The sequence below is a fragment of the Bombus fervidus genome, chromosome 10 (assembly GCF_041682495.2).
Source record: "Bombus fervidus isolate BK054 chromosome 10, iyBomFerv1, whole genome shotgun sequence".
Classification (NCBI taxonomy): Eukaryota; Metazoa; Arthropoda; class Insecta; order Hymenoptera; family Apidae; genus Bombus; species Bombus fervidus.
Genome location: NC_091526.1, coordinates 8316105 through 8341117, shown reverse-complemented (window position 1 = coordinate 8341117; position 25013 = coordinate 8316105). Strand labels below are relative to the sequence as shown.

The 25013-nt window shown below is 43.3% G+C and overlaps 1 protein-coding gene across 19 annotated transcripts in view; it reads right to left on the bottom strand.

The window, feature by feature from the left end:
• Positions 1–25013, bottom strand: part of Foxp (forkhead box transcription factor P) — a 246630-nt gene that overhangs the window by 187291 nt on the left and 34326 nt on the right. For 2 of the 19 annotated variants that reach the window (XM_072011569.1, XM_072011571.1), the window contains exon 1: positions 20293–20984. The exons of 14 other annotated variants lie outside the window; for them this stretch is intronic. The gene's annotated coding sequence lies outside the window, so the exon portion shown is untranslated. Of the gene's footprint in view, positions 1–2289; positions 3467–20292; positions 20985–25013 lie in introns of those variants that run through there. 3 more of the 19 variants (XM_072011564.1, XM_072011570.1, XM_072011566.1) reach the window with 2 other exon arrangements.

Sequence of the window (25013 nt, the reverse complement as noted above, 5' to 3'; positions counted from 1 at the left end):
AGTCGGTGACACCTTGCCACCGAAAAATCGTGTCGGAGCGGAAATAACACTAGTATGGCGTATCGTTCGTTTCGTAAACACTGACTAACGAACGAGGTACACACGAGGTCGCTAATCGGTGGACGTAAACTCATTAAGCGGATGTAGCAATACCAGTAATATATTTTTCCTCTTAGAAAATTACTTTTTTTTTCGTTTTCGTCGCTGTTTAGCTATTATAAAGCAATCAACGCGACAGCCTAGCCCGAGCGCGTCTCTTTCTATGTACGAGCGTTCGTCCTTTCTTGGGGCCGCTATTTATACATTATAACCGCAAATGCGATAGAAACCCGCGTTTCTTGTCGGCCTGAGACTGAGTTCTATAAATTTCCAGACAGCGAAAAAAAAGAGGAATTAATCTTCTAAGAAACGTGTAACGATACACACGGTTCAAACGGCAGAGAAAGAAATTATCTGTGAACGGTATTAATCATTTCAATATTAAATAACGTTTTTTATTCTTCAATATGATGCGCATCGTTAATCGCGAAAGGAAGAAACATAGAAAGGCTTCTTTTTTCATCCGAGAAAATAACGACCGTGCCGTACATACGATGAAACCTCACGGTTTTCCCCGTTATTCGGTCCACCTTGCAAGTCAGCGCACAGCGCGGCTATAAATAACCAACTGTTTACTCGCTTTTGCCCTCAAACACTTTTTAATGTTTCTTATTCCACACGGAGGTCTAAAGACTCGACTGACTGGCGGCAAACGCCACGTCCATATCCGAGTGGAAAAGTGTAACCTGCCTCGAATACGAGAGGAGAACATGAATGAACAGAATCGTAAAGGAAAGCTTTATCGAGTGCCGAGGAAAAAAGATTGCCGATTCAAAGTATCGATAAATAAACGACGATTTAGTAGCGATCGTTACCTCGATGTTTTCCACCTTCTCGAAACTCGGCAACGTTATTCCACGAACATACGTGTCAAGAAACCATGGTAGAACTTACCGAACCAAGATTTACTTCTTATCTATGGCTGTAAAACCATTACAACCCGACACGCTTAATGGAAACTCGCTTCGAGAAATTTAACTTCCGGTTAGCAGAGGCGATTATCTTTGCCGTTTCATGGGCATTCTTTTGCTAGAAATAACATTTGTAATGAAGACACACATTGTTCGGTGTAATTACAAGATCACCTAGACACGATAGCGACCGTTTCGAATCATACAACGATGATTCCGCTTTCTTTTCCGATACCATTATAATAAACTTAGATTCGATGCGAAATATGACTTCACCGTGACGTATTCGCGAAGTGAAAGGAAGTATACATAGTTGTTGGAAGATCATCTTTCAATGACATCGACGACTTGAATTTCGTCGAATTATTCTTTGACAGGAGCCATTAAATCGCTCGGATTCGATCAACGAGACCGAACCGACGAACGAACCAATTAAGTATATTTTCATGGAACGTCCTCGGACAAAAACGGCCGGCGATGATGAATTAAATGGGCGAGACAAAATCGATATTTTAACTCGTAACGAGTAACTTTTTGCACGAAATAATTGGCAGGTCGGTCACGCGAGTGACTTCATCGCTGTAAAAGTTATTCAAGGTATGCTAAACAAGTGAAACACACGATAAACTTAGGTATTGTACACAATATCGTAACGTCACGATTTATCCTTGAACTTTGCTTCGATTCGGTCGGAGACGCGATCCTCTAATTGTTCCGTGGCAACATAGAAACACAACAATTAGAGAAACGCTATTAAATCGAATTGTTTAGGACACGGACGAACGTCTAAAAACTCGTGAAAACGGAATTAACTTGTTCATATTGCAACAACTTGGAATTAGGGCTGTCAACGTCTCGGAGATCGATCGATATTATCATTCGATATCGTGTGCAGCGTGTACACGTGGTCGCGCACGCGTTCCACGTGCAGCGGCATTTCAGGTTTAAAGTGTCGACGAGACGAAACGCAAACGAATAGGAACAAGGACTCGTTGAATAACGTTGAATCGACATTAAATAAGGAGAACCAAGGCAATCTTATAGGCGAAATACGTGTGTATGTAACCTATATGCGGTTGATGTTCACATCCATTAAAAAACCATTACGATAGTCGTGCTATTTCCGCATAGCATTTCTTTAAACCCAGTCAACGGTAAACAGTTATTTTCCTAAAGCTAGCGAGTGGCGCGTATGGTCGTTCTCGTGCAACAATTAGACATTTACACACGGCAACGCGTCGCATAAATCTCAATAAAACGCACGATAACGATTGCTTACTCACGTGGTAGCGAACCGCTGCAAGAAACTAATGATTCACGCGAGACCCCAGAGCACCTCCTCTTCAGTGTACACGGATGTTAACAGCAATCTCCATCGTCTCATCGGTGTATCATTAAGGTGTACACCTGTTGACGATCCACGGAGGAATGTTGTCTCTCTCTCTCTCTCTCTCCTTCCCTACTCTGCTATATCGAGTTTCGACGATGCCTCGATTTTCACGTGCACGAACGAACATTAATCGATTTTCCGGTAACACGGTACGCGGCAGAACCTTGCATCATCGTGAGGAAACTACCTAACATTCCGCTTATCGAGGCAAACGCGGGAGCGAAACGTCGTTTGATCCTCGGGACGAAGAACAAAAACTATCAACACGACACTAACAGTCCACTGAACTACGAACAAGGATGAGCGCGACGCGAGTAAACAAAGCGTACCAAACCTTTGTAGTCTCCGCAAAACTTCGTTTCCACAATTAATCGATCCTTAATGAATATTATTAGTATCTAGCGCAACAAACGTTTCACTTCTTACCGTTTCACATCTAATGATATTCAAAAGTATTAGCAATAAAAAGCTTGGTTTTTATCGGTGGCACGAGTCACATTCTTACGAATCAGTATCACGATCGCATCGCGATCACACGTCGCACGTCAAATCCAGGTGGAGGGAAAATCACGTGCACTGAACGACAGACCGGCAGAGCAGACGGTTCTCCAAAAACATCATTCCAACCTTGAATCACACGGCCGGAAAATGGAAACAAATTAGTTTCTCGATCGATCGTCGCGTTTTCAGCCGTTATCGGCCGCGCGTTATCCGTACAACTGAAACGCGACGCAACCGCGATCGATGTTTCACTTGACTCGGCTGGAACACGCCGGTACCCACGTCGACGGACGCCGCCACGAGATTCGATAAATCCGACACACGCCGGAGAGCTAACACGCGGGACCGGAGTAGAACAGACGGACCGACGGACGGAAACGAAGCACACACGAATGCCAGCCAAAGAGAACGCACGAGCGAACGAACGTACGAACAGGCGAGAGCCTGGCTGCCTCGTTCGGTGAACAGCCCGCGGCCCCCACGTTGTTTGTCTCGCGAGTGGCCTGTTTACATGTTGACTCTCTGTTTACGCGTTTTGTATCCCCCCTCTGTTCCCGCCACCACCTAGCAGCCGCCGCCGAACCACCACCCACCGCCGCTGCCGCCGTCTTCCCGCCACTGTCCTCCCGCCGTTCCGCTCTAACCCGTGCGTCACCTATCGCGTCGTTTATCCTTTTCTGTGTTAGGCCGAGTCGAGGGCCGACGAGCGAACGAGTCGAGCACGGCTACGCCGAATAAAGCCGAGTTTACACTGACCGGCTATAACCGAGTACGAACGACCGCTACGAGTCGCTCTTTCGATTCGGCTTCGTGATCGTTCGTGACGCGTCGACGGGCTACCGAACCTCTCACGAGCTTCCCTGTCATTTTCGATGTCGCCACGCTTCCTCTCGACAAGCCGAGCTACAGGTTGCGAGATCTTGAAACTCGAGAAGAGTGGTTGTATTTTCGATTGTTGAAAAATTGAATGGTTCGAGCGCTATATTTTGAGTCAAGGCAGTTTCATTGCGAAATTAAACTATTGCTTCGTCTTGTTAAGAAAAGAATGTTGCGTATTAGCTCGGATAGATTAAACTTGTTCCACTGTTCCATGGAATATCGAATGAAACGCAGGAACTACAGTACAATAGAATTTATATGATAAATAAATATTTTTAATAGGAAAATAAAACTCGCTACTTTTAACGATATTTTCATCAGGTTTCAAAGTCACGGAGTTCTTCGAGGCTCCCTTTTGACAAAGTACGTCAGATATGCCATTTTAATACGTAAGGTTCTACAAATTGCTCTAACTACCTATGTCTATAGACCGATCGATTTGACATTATACATAAGTTCTAGTCACTTTTGTATCTTCTTAACATCACGCCGAGTGTTCCAAATAGATACTGACCATCAAAATTCAAGCCTGTAGGAGACTCTTGATCAACTATAAATTTCTTAGTTGTAGATCTGTAGATAATTCTCTTAGATGATCGCAAGCGGTTCAATGGAGCAGATGAAACGGAAATTATTATCGAATACACCCTTTAAAGTAGGTAGCAGCACCCAGTCAAAGAAACATCCTGTAGATAATAGAAGTAGTTTGTGTCTGTTGTTATCAGACAGTCGCGTGAATACATGTATGCGATTAGCTAGTGCAAAAATTACACGCAGACGACTCACGTATCGAAGAAGCAGCGCGCGCCATTATCGTCTTAATGATGCGGTTTTATCCGTTATTTATCGTTTCTATACCTAATACAAGGAGGCTCGTGATATTAATAGCCGCCGAGGCAAGAACACGCCGGGGACGATCGTCGCGACTTCGTTTTCACGGATATCACGGGCTAATTGAAATTACACGGCACGTGCTTATTAAATCGGCGTTCAGGCGATTTCACCGAAGCACGCGTTTAATTAGATTTTCTTTCGGTTCGTTCTCCTGGCTTTAATCTCTCTGAACATTCTCCGATCTTTTCCTCGATTCTTGAAATATTACCGGGACTTTGAAACGTCGTTAAGTTGTTTCGCGATTAGATCATCGTAAAGTTCTTGCAACATGGTTATATATCATAAATGAGGCGGAATATATTGTTTATTCAACGTGTACAAGGACTGCGATAGAGAATTATAGACAAACAGATGACAACGTGTTTAACGGTTTATTATCGTTGAGTCATCGCAATCGTCGCGTTCAACGCGACAGAAGCAGAACCAATCGAAAAGAATCCGAAGAAAAGATGACGTTGGAAATCGAACCTTAACCACCGCCCACGTGTAGCCATACGTACCATCGACTTCGGTCTTTCGTGCGTGGATAACGTTTTCTACGGTTACCAAGCGTGTGACAGTATACTTCGTGACTGTCTATTGCCGCTTCGCTGTCTCTATTCCCTCGTGTCAGAAAACCTGACAGGTCAACGCGGACTCGCAGTATCATTCTCGTCAATGAGTTTCGACGTTTTCATGTCGAGTGCTCAATTTCTTAGACCCGTTTTACGATCAGCCGATAACAGCCATTCGTTTATGTTTATGGCCGACTATTACGCGCTTGCCAATATGAATTTCCATCCGAATGTAACTCGTCGACACGTTGTATTCGTTTGCAACACGACTTATCGCGAGTTACGACCGATAGGCCGTTTTGAAAGAATGTCTTAAATATAGAAACGAAAGTTTGTATTTCCGTGGAATCAGTGGATTCGATTGATTAATCTTCGTGGAGTGCAATTCTTCGAGCGAAAACATCGGAGCAACACGGCTATTCAAACACATGTCCCGCGATGATACTACGCAGACTCGAGTTTCCCTTCTCTCTGTTCTACTTCAATCATCTTTTTTGTTTTCTGTCCTCTTTTTTCTCTCCTGTCTCGATTAACATGATGCATCACAAGCGGTAAGAAATGGTCTTATACATACATTCAGTTTATTTATTTGTGTTGCACTTCGTGGAACGATTGCGACACGTCTCTGAGAATCATCGGCTACGATTACGAATCTACAATGATAAATGCCTTACAAGTTCATACAGAGATTTCGTACAATAAAAATTCCTATATACAATGTATCGTACTTTCTGATAAAGTTGAACTAGCTTCGCACTTAATCATTTAATGTCTTTACAGCTTTGAAACGATATAAATAGATAATATTTCAAGATATTCGAAGATAATTACCCTGGTATTTGCTGAAAAGCTTCTCTTTGATTTGATGAAATCGACGGTGATTAGAAGATTCAGACTGACCAAGTTCCTTTCTTAATCGTTACTCGAATTGGTAACGCCGGATAATTTTCAAGAGATTATTAAATACGGTATAAAAATCGCACGAGTAGTCTAAACCAGAAATATGGTCGTTGTAATGATAATTTGCCACAGATCATCTCGGGGGTATAACGCATATTCGAATTAACTCGATTATCATTACCACGGCACCGCGAGATATTTATCTTTCCCCCGATAAGCCCAAGCCGAAGTGAAACTACAACGGAGCCGATCGATTTAGCCATTTATCAATTAATCTTATCGACGTGCTCGGTGTGCCCATAACGAATTCCCGTTTTAATCACGTACAGCAAGCTATACTTTCGTAACGGCGGGCCTCTGTTCAACGTCTGCTTCGTTAATAGCGAGTTAATTGCATCAGGTGCAGGGGAATCCCTTTTTCCGTCACTTCGAACTGGACCAAAAAAGGAAAAGAAAAAAATACATCGCGATCGTCCTTCTTTATCCTTTTGAAAAATAGAAAATAAAGACTAGAAGAGACAAGTGGGAACTTTTTAAACAAAAGGCAATGTTGCTTTGTTGTGTTTGCTCGATCGCCCACGTTGACGACAATTTTACGATCAGGCTTAAATCAATCGCAGCCCGGCGATGTTTTTCGTCGAAATATGTGTTTCTTATTTTCATGAATCATAAATCGGTGCTTCACAACCGGATGGGCTACACGTGCGCGAGAAAACGCTCGATTGAGATACGGCGGTATATAAACGTGCATTTACTAACTGGAAAACGGTTGCAGTTGCCTTATCAATTCCTACGTTTGATTTTTTCGTGTGATAAAATAATTATAAATATATAAGGATATAATTATACATAATGACAAAATAAAATAATTAAATATAAATAATATGTGAAAGATTCAGTACAAAGATAGTACAAGTGTCAATACCTTTGACTTGAGAAAACCATGGGTATGTTTGAACTCTGATAAAGAAATCTTGTACAAATCAAAACGCTACTACGAGTATACATAAAAGTTTAGAAATTCATAAGGGAATCGCTTGGAAATACTCAGAGATACTCGTTTCTATAAAAACTGCGTTTATATCACCTTTTTACCGAACATCGAATTCCATTTTGATGGTACGTTAGTCACGTGTCAGGCGATCATTTCTGTCAAAGACAGTCCCACGCTATTTACCCGAATAAACATTATTCTCGCTTGATCATTAGGATCAACCGCTGAGTTCTTGTAAAACACACTGGATTATAATACGTGACGGGTCATTTTATTTTGATGAAGAGACTATGACGTAGACTGTGACAACGAGGGGTAGACACGCGGATAAGATAGTTCGTATATCGCATTACTACCCACCGGACTTAGGCACAACCACCGGAGGATGGTTTAAGGGGTAAATCGTCGCGTAAACGGCCCGGTATATGGACTGGCGGGATTTCGTTTAGGAATTGGCGCGAGCGAGCGAGTGAGAGTCCGTAGATAAGGTAATCCGGACCTCGAAAACTCTCTCAGATTCCGAAACCAGCCCGGCGCCACAGAAACTGTGTACCTGCAGGGTGCAGGGGATTGGGTCTCGGTCAGTTTAATGCGAACTTGCCCAATACCAAGTGGTTTCTCGTTGGTAACGGGCCTATCGCAATCCTGAAAAACAATAAACAGACTTTGCCAACTTAAAGGATCGTACGGTCGATCGAGCATTATTAATGCCTTGGCCAGGATCGATTATTTCCAATTTGTTTCGTCGAGAATTGGCAGCGGTTGAAGAGAGTTAGGGTGAAAATAGGGGGTGCTCGAAAAGTATAGAACACTGGGAAGCTTGAAGAAGGCGTTGCCATTATTAAGAACCTCGTTCGATCGGTTTCTCATATTTTTCTACGTGTTTTATCTCTGCAGCTTAGAATTATTTGAAAAAATTATATTTGAAATTGACAAATAAGAAGAGAGTGTAAAATAAGATCACGGTGAGATCGCAGGTAGACTGATTGATCGACACTCCCACCAGAAGTCAGATATCGAAGAGCCCAACAACTTTTCCCATTATCGTCAATATGCAGGCTGAAGCTTTGGTTTCACGTTCGAGGGCGTTACGGCATCGATTCTATGGTAAAAGGAAACCGGTTAAATCGCGTCGACGACCTTTATTGCCGTCTTAAAGCAGTTAAGTTAATCGGCATCAGCATAAGAAAACGGAAGGGGCTGCGAACTTGACGCGGCAGGAATCGAATCGCCTTTCCTTGTATTTAGAGTTCCAGACAAAAACATTAACATAAATCACGGGGGAACGGGGGAGGCAGAGGGACAAGCAGAAGGAGAGACATCGAAGATACCAGAAAGGAAAGATCTAGGCAGGATCGAATGTTTATTCCGATTCCCTTCGAGCGTTCCCTTACGGCACACTTTACAGCTCCATCGAGCCTCGTCCTGCTTCCTTACCTCCCGCAATTAGTGCCTCGAAAACTTACGAACCATTTGTTCCCCGGATACAAAGAGAAAGTTTGAATTAAACTGCCAGGTTCTCGAGGATATTCAACGAATAAAGCGAAAGGCTGATCGTGATAGTCTAAGATCTAGATGTTTGACTCTGAGTATGAATACCTACGTGCTATGAGCCATTAACTAGGCGAAAAATTGACGAGAAAGCGATCGAGGGTCGTTCTGTCAGGGAGCGAAAAAACGCGTGTACATACGTGAGAATGCGCAAAAGGGGAGGGGGAAAGGTGCCACTTAACTCCACCCCTGACGTTCGTTCCCGGCAAACGCACCTTGCGTTGCGCCACCGACAACCCTCGACCTCAACTCTTTCACTTTTAACGGGAATTCGATGAATTGCCAGTCGCTACGGGCAATAAATAATGCATTTTGTGTTTGCCCCCGGTAAAAGGGTCCACTCTTAACCGTCCCCACCTACTCGTGCTACCAACCCTAAATTTTCCAACGACTTCGGTCGAAGGCGATCGAGGGGCGCGATTTAGTGAAACGACCGAGAATTGATACAGTTACTAAAAGCTGCGTCGAGAATCGAGTATTGCTTGACCGTCACTTAGGGGAAACCGAAATCTCAAAATTCTCGACACTCTCTTCTCGGTATTCTTTATCCAGCTTTCCGACAATGCTTCTCTCCGGTTGTAGAAAACAACGAAATATTGTAACGAAGAATAAAGGAAGAGCTGGAAACGAATTTCTTGATAATAACAGATCCCCGCAGCCTTAAAGAGCAATACAAGAAAATGAACGAGGCGGAAGAGAATATCGGTATAATAGTAGCATAACATTACAAAGTATGCATTGTCTGCAATTTAGCAGGCAGGGCAACGCTGCCAATTAGGTGCAACTATTAAGCAGACAGCAGATTGTAAGATGATTCGAACGGTTTCCTCTGAATTCAATCGGGCACAAAAGGAATTAATAATTCTTATTGTCCTCTTTTCGTCTTTTCTCAAAACCATCAGGGAAACTGGCCCGATGGAAAAATAGCTATAAATATCTCGTTCTTCCGTGGTTCCATTCGATATTTATCGAAGCTCGATCAGGCGTAAGAAATTTCCTCGAGAAGGATTACTCGATGCTTTTTATCGTAAATCTGGAAGAAAGGGAAGGACAAACTAAGGAAGAAGGGAGAGAAACCAGCGACTTATCGCGGCAATAATTAATGCACGGCACCGAACTTCCGAGACTTCTTTTACTCAACTAAAACACAAATTGCTTGTTTAATATATTATTAATTGGTAATTTCCGACTGCTTTATAACGCGCCGCTTTACAACCGAACCGCAATTTTACTCCTGTTTCCGGGGAAAACATTTTCGTTTCGGATTTTCATTTCTTATAGTTCTGCGTACAAACAAATTATTTTTATACAATATGGATTTGTCTCTATATTGTAATACTCTGCATATATGTATTTGATATGAATCATTAATGAAACATTTTTTCCTAATTTTATTATTTTTATTTCACATCCTCCACATTCAAATCTGTACCGTACACATAACTGGACTGCAGATCTTTATACAGCTTCACTCTTTTGTAAATATAACTAAAGAAATGGAACCCAAATAGAGACTCGTTTCATCTACAAAATATTGTAGCGACTACTCTACATAATTATGTAGAGTAGTGCAATTATAATTAATTAATAATTATAATTAGTAATATGCAATTGCATATTATGTGCATCTCTAACTACTTTCGTATACCTGTGAATTTTTTATAGCACAATGAAGATGTTAAATAAATCGTACGCATTTACAGCTAAACGAAAACCAAGTCTGTCATCAATCACGTTGAATCAATGGTGTATCGACCGATCGATAAGGAGCTTTTTTCGCATTTTCTCATCCCCTCCCGCCCCCCTACCGCCAATGAATGAAGGACGCCGAAGAAAGGAAGGAAACTTTCTTATTAACACGATCAATCAAATCGCCACGAATTTAAAGCATTTTTCACGATTTTCCGGATTTCTGGGCAGACCAGAGCGCGGAGAGGAAGAAAAATTCCACCAACCAGTAGTTAGGGGTAACTTTCGCCAATCGATGCGGGATTAAGAAGTGGCGAACCGCTCTTCCACCGACTAATTACGAAAGTGCGATCGCTCATTGGAAATAATCGAGCCGGACCAGCCTCGATTTCATCTTGTGAAAACCAAGGGAATACATTTCATACGACGTGGTCCATTGAATCAACAGCCAAAACGATATTGTTCGCATGGCCGAATTCTTGGATACTTCTTAATCTTACGCAAACCAAGAAGAAACTATTCTCGAGAGGGAGGATTTTAATTGTTTAGCAAATATTAGAGGGATACCACAACGAACGTTGGCGAGAAGGGAAAGAACTTGGAACTTCGAGCTCTCGTAAAACTCTGTAAAACGAGAATGAAACGTTTACTCCCATTGTTTATTGTCTTCCTGTGTCGCAAACCCTGGCAATTTTTTCCGGAACGTATATACATCTGCCACTTCTCGAACATCGTAATCGCGTTCATTAACTTTCAGAGTTTTTAATAGGAAACAGTCTGGGGGGAAAATGTTAGAATCGCAAAGTCACCTCGAGCGATCTCGATACAACGGGCCGACTTTATCTTTTACGAGGGTCGCGCCAAGGAGGACGTAACGCCGTGAAAATTGCCCAATAAACTTAATTTAAGTATCCAAGCCGATGCTTCTATAACGACATACTAATCATATTCCAACCCTCGAGCGTACCACGCAGGAGCCTCATTTATGGTCGGATGTATAAAAAAGAAGAAGTTATTTTCTCTCCTCTGTTGCTATCAAAGTATCGTGAAATCTACACTTTCGTTATTAATCCCCAGGCTTTCTTTGAGACGATTAAATTCGTGTGCAAGCAATTGTCCCGATACGCGATACATCTTGGAGAGATACGGCTGAATAATTTACGAAAGGGTTGTGATGTATGATCGAATAATTCATTCGTGTGTAATGTCACGGTGCTACCGGTTGTTATATCGCATTATGGCACAGGGACAGACGTAGCTTCATTTAAATATCATAAACTAAATGAAAGCGTGGCAATGTCTGGCACGACTTCTGAAACATCCATTCTCTGTGACTCGACTTAATATTTAACACCTGTGACGCCAGCCACGCTGTGTCCCGTAGACCACGTAACCGTCTTATTTTCCGCCACGACATACGCGTGCGTGTGTGTGTTTTATATACTAATCGGGAAACCGAGGAATTGATTACTCTCATTACTTTTTCAACGAACGTTGGCAAGCTACAAAGAATCTTGACAGACTGCAATTACGGAACGATCAAGCAAACGATCAGACGTTAAATAATTCATCGACTATCCGAGATCAGTGGAATCGTAATACTTTAAACGATCGATATAAAAATGTTTAACTATAAAACGGGTCGATAAAAACTCGATTTAGATCGTTTCCCAATATTTTAACTTTCTCCGACAACTTTCTTCGGGCAAAACTATTTTCCGATTGATAAAACGAGGAAATTCGATGTTTATATACCAAATACGTGGATAACAATGTTTCTATACTTTCACCGGCGTTAAGATAAAATACAAGGTAAGGAGAAATTCCTCGTGCCGATTCGAACGGGTCAAGCAACTCTCCGTTTAAAATCTCGATCGCGAGACCGTTCACTCTCGTCCCGCGCTCCAAACAGATTATCCAACGAAATAGTTAGCGAATGAATGCTAGTCGCGCTTCGGTATCACTACACTGTATCGTGTCGCTATAGAATTCTATACGCCAATACAGGAGGCAGGTTCGATCATCGATTTCCCTCAACCTCTTTCTCGATTGCGAGTTAATTGGCCCGTAATCAGGTAAATAACGGAACAACCGCGATAAGCTGAATATGGCTAGACAAGAACGTTCTCTGCCTCTTAGGATTCTGCTTACATAACGTCATCGTAAGTGATAGGCTACTGGTTGGCGTTTTAGCGAATCTCCATGTAATTTAAGCATCTGATAAGAATCGTCGTATAATTTACAGAAAAATTGCGAAAAACAGGAATGAAACTAGTCGCTGAAACAGCCTATACTACGAATCTCCTAGCGTTATCGTATTCAACTTTCGCTTTAATTATCGTCCGACAATATTCCAATGGACAAGATATCTCGAGCGCTCGTAACGGGCGGGATAATGGAAAGCGCAAGTGACTCCATCGTGTATTATCGATACGGACGAATAATACGATCGTTATAATCTTTCGCGCAGGCGACGGAGGATATTTTCGTGCGATCATGCAAAGAAGCGACCAAAGAAAATGGGAATCCAATTGCACCGCTATTATTTGAAAAGAAGCAAGTATGTAACGAGCTTGTGGCGCGAGGATGTAAGCTACGTTACCATCTTGCGGCGGTCGCGCGGAAATGGTATTTCATAAGGAGTAAAAAATAATCACGCTCGAGTATCCTCTCTGGCGACACTGGCTCTCTGGTACGTACCTATACATAGCTGTGTCTATACGTTCCTTCCTACCCATCTACTTGTCGTGCCTAAATTCTTTTTTCCCCCGACTACCGCCGGTGCTCGAATGAATGCACCCGATGCCAATGATTTCTAGCCCTGTTCCTGTCCAGGCAGACCAATCATTGCTTGTGCACGACACGCGAAGAACACTCTTTCCCTGACACGGTCCGGTAGCGTTTAACTTTGCCGCATCGTTTTAACCGTATAGAGAAGCGGCTGATGAGGGGATTCTCAGTATCAATTCACCGTGTGCAGAGGCACAATCATTGAGGGCAAAGTCATCGGGGAAAAATAATTACAATCGGTCGCCTAGTAAGCGCGCGCGTACTCCGCCAATACCCATGTCGTCATTCCACTCTATCTCTCTCTCTCTCTCTCTCTCTTTCTCTCTTCACCTCTCCCCCCTTGCTGCCTAGCACCCTGGGCTGACTCGAAACCCCTAAGTCACCCGTATCCCGGAACCACTTCACATATTCGCGGTTCGACGATCCTGTACAAAATCCTAGCCGTCGTTATACTTGGTGCTCTTTATTATTACTTTTTTATAACGATGTGACATACCGCGTCAAAGGTTCGAACCTGTATGCTCCGTGAACGGCTCGATCAACGAACAACAATACTAACGACATACTACTCTCTATTCTCTCTCTCTCTCCCCTCCCCTCCTCTCTCTTCCTATCGCTGTACGCGCCCTTTTCGAACCATGTACATTCGATTCAGATCGAACCATCACGCTCGCGACATTCGAATAATCGGATACCTCTGCGTCGTATAGATACGAGATACCTTCTTGTGTAATTCGTTACGTGTAATATAATGACTGTACTAATGACTCCGTCAGCCAGACAAGCCTCTGCCATTGTGATAATCGTATTTGCGCGCGTCGCTCGAAAAGTCAGTGGTTCTCCAGCCGGACACCATTCTCGAGAGAAAAGAAAAATGATAACGTATAGGTATTATCGTTGCTCTGGTCCCTTTTTTATCCTAACCAACTGCAACTGACTGGGCTCTCTCGATTAAATTGCGCTACGCTATCGTGGTAGCAGCCATTTAGAGAGATAGGAGAACGTTTCCATTACTGGAGCACGCATTTCAATGACGCAAAGAAGAAAAGACGGAGAGAAGTTGGAGAACCAAAGCAGCGGCCTAAGGTGGTCGGAGGAAGAAGGCTGCCCAATGTTCTCGCCGACTCGTAGCCGCTAAGGAGACTGATCTATAAATAGCCAGTTGAACACAGACGGATCGACTAACACTAAAAAACAGGCACGATCGGCCAAGGAATGTTCATCCCTTAAGCTAGCTGGAAATCGATTAATTTCGCAAGAACAGTCGCACCCAACAACCTCTACGCGAATGCTGCTTCCATCAGATTATCACGGTTTATACACTCATCGAAAGAACCTGGGAGGATACGTGTCACGTTTAACTTTATCGCGCGATAAACCGTACAAGCGTCCTTTCTATGCAGAAACGCGATCCCTCGGTTCGGTACATGAACTTTTGCATCCTACTAATTGCACTAAGGGAGCATAAATGCAAGCCTCAACGGAATCAGTTTACTCCCGATGCATCGTAATGTCTCTGTTCCTCGCATTCAGCCTCGTTAAGATCATTAACCCTAATGGTATTCCCAACACGTCCCGCGTGAACTTTGGGGCGACTCATACGCAAACTTCCGGGAAGATTTTCTTCGTCGGTCTCCCCATCGCCGACCAATCCCACTCGTTTTCCCCTTTCTTGCGTCTCGTTGCGCGATATTCGTCGATAGCTACTATTCTGTCGTCGACCTGTGGCGAGAACAAACTCTTTCGATCGGCTCGTATCGGCCGACCGTAAAACGTGCACGCCGATGACCAAGCTCTTACAGCTCGCGTATCTACATAACAGCTCTGTGGTCCGTTCTATTCTAGATTCATAACTATTAATACTGATGTCCGCGAGAGACTCGAGCCAGCAGCAACTTCTTGGCCAACGTTGACCATTTCTACCTCTCATCAATGGTACATTCAAACACGGGCAAACATGAATTTATCAACGAGAACGAACCACCAGCCGTGTACTGCCTGTGTAACGCACCGCTCTCTCCTAACACCGTACACGCCTAAATTTATTCATAGTTCTGCGTCCAGATGCATCCAGGTATTTACAGTGTTTCCCCGCGAATTAAAGCCTAGCTTATCTCAACTAATTAGTTTCCTCGTACGGCATGGTTTAATGAGACACGCGTAACGACGACGCAGGGACGATCGCGCGAGTATTGTATCTCTGTTTTGCAGTTACTGGCCGTTTCACCGTACGAAACAGAATCATGGGCGTGGAGCGTGAGCAAGAAAAATGTAATATAACGAGCATGCAGCAGATAGTGGATGAAAGGAAAAGACGTGGAACGCGGAGAGGGAACTAGAAAGAAACGAGCACGAGCCGCAGAGTTGTTTCGTTCCTCCCGTATACACGCAAGACGGTTGGTTGAGTTATTTAGAGCACGATTATGTACTCGATGATTCATATTTCAATTTTCTCTTTGCTAACTAACCGGCGATTGAAGACAAGTATGCCTCGATTACTCTAATCATGTGATTCTCCGTGAGTATGCGTTATCTTATCTCGACTTGTATACAGAGAACAAGTCGCACGATAATATTGCATTTCGTGTTGTTCAACGTTTCATTTCTGCGAGGAGATTCTCTTCGAGTACGCGAGAAAGGAAAATGTACCGTACAAGGTGCGTTCGACTGTTAGTAATCAAATATATGTACGTATGTACATATATTAAGTGTTTCGAATGCTTCGAAGAATTTATAGAATACGATGAGTTACGCGATAGGTTAACGATACGGCGATTATTGTATGAATAATGACAGGAAAATAGAGGTGACTATGAGAGACATAAATCTGCAGGCCGTGAAATCTTGAAAAAGAAAGCAGGCGGACCCGAAAAAGAAAGTTCAAAGGAACGAGCGTTGAACTTAGGCGCACGGTGCTGGCAAATTTTTCATTATCTTGCGCCATAATCTATTTACAGAAAAGATTTAAAGCTGGGACGTGCGGTGCTCCCAGTCTGGGGTTACTGAATTCATTATTCCTTTAAAAATATTAACTTTACTAACTCTACCATTTCTTTTCTTCTTTTCTCTCCCTTTTTCTTCTATAAAGATAGAGGAAGAGGAAAAGAAACAGAAACCCATACGGAAGAACGATAAAACTTCATGACTTTTTTTCAACGTACACTTCCGTTTCTTCCTCGCTTTCCGTGAAATATGCAACCAATTAAACAATATTATTTCGCACTTTTCTAAATAAGATTACTAACGTCCGAGTTTCGGGTTTGCGCAATTATAGACAACGATATTTCAGCGATATATCTTTGGAAACGTCTTGCTCTAAGAGCAATAATTAACCGAATTAAATAATTGCCGTTGCACTATACTTCCAAGTCATATTTCAAGCACGATACATGTTTGGAGATATACGTCGCTACCGCTGTCGCAATTAAATTTACGCGAATCTAAGAATAACCATCGTTTGAAATAGAATCTTGTTGTCATTGGTTCACTAGCCGATATTCTAATCTCGCGAGATTAAATCGGCCAGCGAGATCTCCAGCCAGCGACGAGTATCGAAACGAAATTGCACATCGAATCTTTGAAAACGAAACGTGTCGTGCGTTAAACAAGTTTCTCGGCGCGTATGTACTCTATTAAATCGCGTTTCTTATGAGTTATTTCCACGGAATATTCCCGAACCGAATCGCGACGATGAAAAATTTAGATTTTCCCAAAATTTATACCGCGCGTATACCTGCGCTTCTTCCACCGCGGAGTGGTGGTAAAATTAGTATTTTGCCGTGACTCGGTCGCGATATTAAGTGGCCCGATCGCGTAAAATAAATGAACCGATGAGAGCCAGCTACATACATACCGATGCTTAGTACACTTGGCTAACTATACTTGAAACTTCCGTGACCGCGAGGCGAAATATACCAAAGTCGCTAGGAATGGAGCAAAGAGCAAATGCGTCTGGTAGAGGGACGAACAGTAAATCTGTCTCATCGTTTGGCACGGTCGTGTTCACCACCTCGAATGAATTATTTACTTATCAATTATTAAGCGAAGTTGTCGTGTACCGCTTAAAGATTTATACTGGTCGAGAAATTGTCTTTGCATATTCACGTTGCCATTTCATAACAGATTCGCGATATTTATGACGTTAGACCGATTTCAAGGTTGCAATTAAGCCAAATATAAATAATGCTATAACCTATATTTCTATTATTTATAACCCATTGATTATTACCCCGGTTATTATATTTTTCATTAATTCGCTATTAGGGGAAAAAATAGAACTCTTAAATTATATGTCAAATGCACAATACCGTCGTTCAAGAATATACCATTCACTTCGTTAATTATTTTCCACGGCAACGCACCGACCTCGACGCTCCGAGAAAATCGAATAGAAACAGCGGCGGTGTATAGTAGTATCGGAACGAGCTCGAATTCTTTGTCAGACTTCCCAGAATAGGAGCAAAATGGAGCAAAGTCTTTTGGTTCAACAGAGAGTCGCGTATACGTGGTACACAGGCGAGCGGTAAATCCATCGCGTCGTTCGGTATGTAAATCGCTTATCGCTTCGAGTGGACCACTCGGTATAATTAGGTAGGTAGGTAGCTAGGTAAGTAAGTATAGGTAGATAGGAATGGCATCATGCGCGCCGACATGTATCTACACATCTAATGGCGAGGAGGACGAGAGCAACCTCGCGGAATTAGGCTCTTCCGTTGTTTCTATTACAAAATAGATGGCACGATATTGCGGGGCATCAACGGCGCAGCTAATCTCTACCTTTTTTTTTTTTTTTGCCGCGTGATACCGTTACGATACGATATCTCGATGATGCTAGTCGAATTATTTTAAGCAGCTCAAAATCGGACGATGCCTAAACACGAAATCGTTATCGTTTCCGAAGAACAATAAACGTTTCATCAATAAACGTAATTCGATATTAAATAAAAAAGAATATGCAGATCTTATATACTATAAATTCATCCATATTCAAAATTTTATTTCGACTTTCGAAACGAATTGAAATGCAATTATGTTTATGCGTGAAACTTTTAGAACGACTGAAATCTGTGGATTGGTTAATGTTCTAGCAGCTAAGAGAACAAGATATGAATGCACCTGGTTGAATCGAGTTTCCGTGTACGAAGCTGGGAGCAATCGACGTTGACGAGCATCACACGAAACGTTCGTGAACGATACGTGACAGGGGTCGGGAAATTGATGTCTATAACGCGGTCGCAGCTCCGCTTCAGAATCCGTAATCGATCGCGGTGGCGAAAATACAGCAAAATTAACGCGATTCAGTTTCATGGAAAGACGGTAAAAATACTGATAAATCGACCAGCTGGATGACGATGGATCGCGGAGGATGGTAACCGGACCATCGTCATGCGTTCGTCTGAAAATTGGCACGGAAGAGAACGTCGTCGTTCTAAATTACTCTCTTAAAATGTATCCGCAATAATTTAATACGCGGTTCGAGTGGCCCGGACGAATTTATAGCGTAAATAACACGGTACTTCCAACAAGCAGATATCATTAATCCCGTCGGATAGCCACGATGAAGAAGCCTAACACTCGTCCCGTGCCGTTTCTGGCGATTCGTCGTGATAAAAGCCAACAAATCATTGCATCCAAGATGTATCCGTAACCATTAATCCGCGGCTGCATCCTATCCAGCTACTTAACGGCACTGGGTGAGTGCAACGAATGTCATCCTCTGCAGCCCCATGCACTGTCGTTCCGCGATGCAGGCCGGTCACGTGACCGACAGGAAGCTACCAATCGTCTTGCACGATTATCCCGGTCACCCTCTTTCCCCGCCAGCGGGGATACACGGAGCATCGTGCATCGTGCAGCGTGCACGTGCGTGTGCTCATATGACTACGTAGCCGTGTGCGTCAGCCAGGGCATCAGGGACAACGTTAAATAGGATTCGCGAGCGAACAACCACGTACGTATCTCCACACATGTCTCATACCACAGTCCGTGTCGTCCCGACGCTCATATCATCTATACACACGTACTATACCAACAGCATACACACAAACCCGCGATAGAATGTATTGAACGCGCGCGAGCGAATAGTCAACGCGAATTTATACGTGCACGCGTCGTATACATGCGACGAGACGCGGCTCGGCACAACCAGCGTCGAGAGTCGCGACCAGTAAACCGCGCTACACATTATCATAAATGCCCGCGCGCTGGAGTCCGTCCCACGCGTAAATCTGTTTCGCAAATTGCGCGAGTGGGATTATGTCATCTTCCTACAGTCTCTTTCTATCGCGTGCATCTCCTGACACGATCGTGTCCCTCCACTTCACACAAACGGGATGGATGGAAACGAGCTGTCCTTCGACGCTCTTCCATCTTCGACTTTGTCGCTTTCATCGCTGTTTCCCTCCAATGTTTCGATAATCGTTGCGAATACATACATGTAGATAAATGAATGATCTAGTTCTCTGCCGTAGTATCGTATAGTTAACACTGTTCATTGAAAATCCGGTTTTTATTCAGTTCCTACTCTAATAGAATGCGAATAGATTCTATACAATACTTGGCTGTAGATTTGAAAGCTTTATATCTCAGTTTTCGACATCTCTTTTCCATAACTTCGTGATTTTTCACCTAAGTATCGGTCGTAAACATAAAAATACGTGTTTACTGGAATACACGTCATACATAATGAACGCGATAAAGAATAAAAATCCTGTTTATTCATAAGGTTTTAAGAGCTTGTTTCTGATTTTATTGTAACTGGAGAGAGTCACAAGTGCGAAATTGCATGCGATTGCTAAATATTTCGCGACGATTGTGAAATCTGTAGAGACGACGTTGGTAAATAAACGCGCGGTTGTATAATGAGCGCATGGGGCACTTATCTTCGGTACAACAATATCGTGCAAACAATAGTGGTTTCAGATAAGAAACTGATGCAAAAGGTAGAGTAAGGAGAGTCTCTTCTCATGAATCTCGCCGACGCGGAATTATTTTCCTGCCAATGGATTCTGCGTCTTGATTATTCTAACGAGCGATCATCATTCTATACACGTTAGTGTATATATGTATACATAGTGAATATATTCGTCGATACTTCGTGATAAGACGGTGGTTAGAGAATTAGAATTGAAAAGAACTAACCTTCTCAGCTCCTTTGGCTCACAAATTAGGAATTTTTATGCCGCCCTCGCGCCATCCAATGAAGAAGCACATTTGTAGCTCTTGCACGATCGAGCTTGTGAATACCAGAACGTGGAACATAAGAAACCCAGAAAGATCCAGTTTTGCGAAAATGTTTCTGAATCTTTCAACCAAACGAATGTTTTCTTCGCGCAACTGTTCTCTCAAGTCGCTCTCTATTCGATCACGTTTCTCCACGCACGTTTCTATTGACACACGCATGCAGCGTCGATGTTAAAATTTAACTCAACTATCGTTGAACGAGATGAAACACTCGCGACGAGCGATGCAAACTTTTTGAAAGAAAAACGGCGAGCGTTGCGATAATTTAACTCGAAAAGAAGGAAAACTGGAACGCGTATCGTCCACTGTCTTCCGAAGACTTCTTCAATCTCTTTCAACGGCAGACAGACGGTGTCGCCGAACTGATAAGACCACACTGGCTGAGAGGAATTTAAAGTGAACTGCGTGGGTATCGCGAGGAGAATTATGTTTCTTCGATTGAATGCAACGATGCGATACTGCCACCTCCACCACGTCGAAAAAGGAATTTTACAACCTGTCTCTTCTCTAAGTAAACGCTCGGAACGATCCGCACGAGTAGAAAGTTCCAAAGGACGAAAACGATTACACTTGGTAAAAGTACACCACTGTTATCCGAACGAGGGAGCTATCGAATTTAGTCTAGAAAGTGAGAGAACGATAAGACGGTTTGTCAGAAAATACAAATCGAGACAGGATGGTGGAAGCTCTTTACCCGTTTCGGCAAACTCGTAAACAGTGGTATACTCTGATTATCCACGGCGACCAATCGAAACCGAGATAGATAAGACAGTTTAGGTTGCAATAATTTTTCCAGAGCGCTAGTAGTTATTTATTCCTGTACTGAATATACGCTTATCAGCATACTTGGAGATAATATCGCCATCCGTCTGGCTCGGTGACATGGTTCTACACTTCATAAATACACTGTTTGTCAATGCAACGTAAAGGGGTAAAGTATCTAGCGTGTTGATTGTTTTCCTCTGTCGCGGAAGATCACACGAGCTTCGAAGATTCTGGGAATCCGTCGTCTGAATCGTTTCGCGTATAGTGCGAATAGTTACGTTCTAAAACGGCTGGTCGGATCATCAAAGGGAGAGATGATTCGAGAAAGAAAGAGTTAACACGACCGGGTTCAAAATGAGTCTGCCGTTATAAATACACTTCCACGCGAAAACAACTCTTCGTTAGCTTTGACTCGTTCAAATTAGATTTGGGTACACAGCTGGATGTGTTGCGTAACCATTCACTGTCCTGACAGCCTATACGTTACGAATAGATATTCAAACCGTTTCTACGTTACAATCGACCACGACGTATCTCGAAATTAATGAAAAAAATATTTCGATAGTTTCCCACGTTCCGCTTGAACGGGTTACGTGGAACTTGTTTCTCAAAACGTTCTAAATTTTTATAGCAAAGACGTATTCGCGACACATCCAGAGGAAATTGTTCTCTAAGAACCGGTTCGCGGTAACCGATACAGAATACATAGTTAAGACTTCCTTTTGGCATCATCGATAGGATGAATGTTTTTAGAAGAACTCGTCCACTTCACGAGGAATAAAGGTGATTTAACCAGCCTGGAATATTCGTTCTTTAAACACGACGGCGACGGCGGCGGCGACGACGACGACGACGACGACGAACTTACGTCGTTTCGTCGAATAGGCGAAGTTGGATGGAATGATTATCGCGCAGAGAAATATTGAAGTAAAGAAGAAAAAGAAAAAAAAGAAAAAAAGGAACAGTCGATGAACAACGATAAAGAAGCATCCATGTAAAAACGTTACGGCCCTCGCTCGAGTAGAGCCTCTGGTTGACGTTTGCGTATGCATCAACAACACAGGTGAACACCAGCGTACAGGCACGTATCTACGCACCCACGACCCACAACCGTTTCGCCTGTTTGCGAATCCCTCTTTATGTCCCTCATCCTTCACGCGCGAGCTTTCGTCGCGATCCTCGTTGTGTACAAATCTGCGCGGTAATTGATTCATGATAGAACCGCGAATTCAAACAAGACCGATCTACATTTTGATATGCCGTCGCTCGCAGTTCACTACGGATTGCGATGTCGCTCTATTATGTCACCGGCGTTGTTGCGCCGAGATACATCGTAACCAACGCGGTATGGTCTGGTCATGATCGACTCTTTTCACTGTCGCAACGAGGTGACCAAGTTTTCTCCTATTGACACTGTGATATTCGACCCTGAAGAAACTTCCGTTATTCTCGAATAACTGCCAACGCTTGCACGATTTTACGCTAGATGAGCGTATGGTGTGTTGAGGTAGATTTTTGCATAGACCCCGGTGTCGTGTTACACCATCCTATTTAATATTCGTCCATTCCCTATTCCGCTTTTCACACTTCGATCTTCCAGCGGCTCGAAAGTTATCGCGAACAGCTACCACACCCTGTATTTTAATTTTATTACGATGCAGTCGCATGAAGCGAATTCGAGTCGATGGAAACGCTTTTCGTTTCCATGCCGTCGGTACGCTGACTCACGCGACGAGATTTTCTTTTACGGAGTGATTTTCTTTAACCTGTGATTTGTCTTATCTTATATTAAAACGCCGTATAATTTTAGCGACCTTTTCATCGTCGAACGACCACACAAGAGAAATTGTATTTTCATATGGAATTTTCTTACACGATCGAATATTCTTTCGGGCGTAGTTATTCGGCCACCGACGATGAAACGTCGCGATGTCGAGAGAGCATGATTCAAATTGCAAGACAGTAGATGCAGACGATTATTGCGGTTTATATTGGGCGGCATACCAGCCGTCCCCCTTTGTGTACAAATCTGCGTAATAATTGATACGCGATGGGATCACGAGCTCAAACACGAATGGGTTTTAATACGGCGGTCGCTCCCAATGTCCAGCATCGTACAGAATCTCTATTATAGTAGAGGAGAGAGGAAAGTCGTTGCAAACGAGGTTGCATCGGGTAACGCGACCAATGCAGAACGAGTGGATAATGATCGGCTTTTTTTGAGCCCATCCCCGCGAATCGCTCCTCGGTGTCCCATAGGGAACGTGAAACGCTCTTTGTACGCTGCGATTCTGGTACTTTCGTCCTTCTACACAATGACGTCGACGGAGAAAGCTCTCTTCTCTCTTTTTTCGAAAAGAAACTATACGATTCTCTGCGCGACGTTAGCAAAAAGTCAAAAAAGAAAAAAGAGAGAGAGAGAGAGAGAGAAGGAGGAGCGAGGTTGACGGAGAGCAAATAGTAGACATTATATTCTTAACAATTTTCGAAATCGTCTTCCAACAAGAACTCCGTACGCAAATACTGCTTGACATTTCGACTATTATAATAGACCAAACATCTTCTAAAAATACTATTTACAAAAACGAAGCGCGAGCAAATATATAAATGTCGCCGTTGATGTTCGGAGTCTAAAAAGATGGTTTTCGCATTAGGTAACGTCAACGTCACCCTTCGATTACCCAAATTACCTAGTTAACGTCGGAACGGATCCAAACATATTCGATTTGATAGCCTTATCGCGATATTATTCATGATGCACCGGGATATCTGGGAAATTGTCGTCGAGGCGACGCCATGATCTTGTTATAACGAGTCGCCGTGCAAACCGTCGGTACATCACAATCGCTGGATGATAATTTAATGTAACGACGCGCGTTAGTGCGCCGATCGCAAATGAACGGCCGCCGGCGTTCCCGTGTTAACGCGCCTACGGGAACAGCCGTGGGGGCATATTTGACACGGAGCAGTCATGGATCGGCAAATCATCGAATCATCGGCGGTACTCGACAACGTAACAAGTCAACAGGCGGTCGTTATGTATATTGACGTATACTTGCCGCAGTTGCGGCGTCGATGCCTGTTTCTATTGACAAATACCCGTCGCGGGGGCGATGATGCATTACCGTACACGCGCTATCGGAATGACATGGAATGCGTATTATCGCGACAAAATGAACCAACCTCTAGGAATTCGAATGCCTCGCGTCGATATCGGTTGCATCGATATACAACGTTTCGCGTCCATGTCGCGACTCCATCATTTACAAAACAATTTATACACACCGTCTTAACATACGATCGCCGGATCGATCACCTCTGTGACTCCACCGATGTTAATTCCATCCAACTATCGTACTTTCGTCTAAACGTTCGTTTTTAACATGATCGACACTGTCGGTAGCTGTTCGTTAAATGATTGCTGGTAAACATATCAATGTTCAGACAGGCGTGTATTTTCTCCACAGCCCTATTGCCAATGCAAATTTAACCGTATCGTTATTGAAATAAATTGTCCCGAATCTGTCAACTCTGCTCGTTTATCGACGAAAGGGATGGTCAATGCGATGGAACGGATTTTCAGAAAGGAAATTGTAAATCCACGATGACGCGTTGAAGACGCTAGCCCTGGCGGTTTGCACGACGTACAGCCGCGTGTCGCGTGGAACGGAAAAGGAAAATAATAAAAACGAGCGGTCGCGATGAATTGAAGAATCGACGAGGACAATGCGGAGTGGCGTTGAAGTGGCTGTGACGGATGATAGGCGGCACGAGGATCGGTAGATCGCGAAAGTGGCGGAGAAGCAGTCACGATACACAACGTGTAACAATGGAACAAATATCTGTAGAAAGGT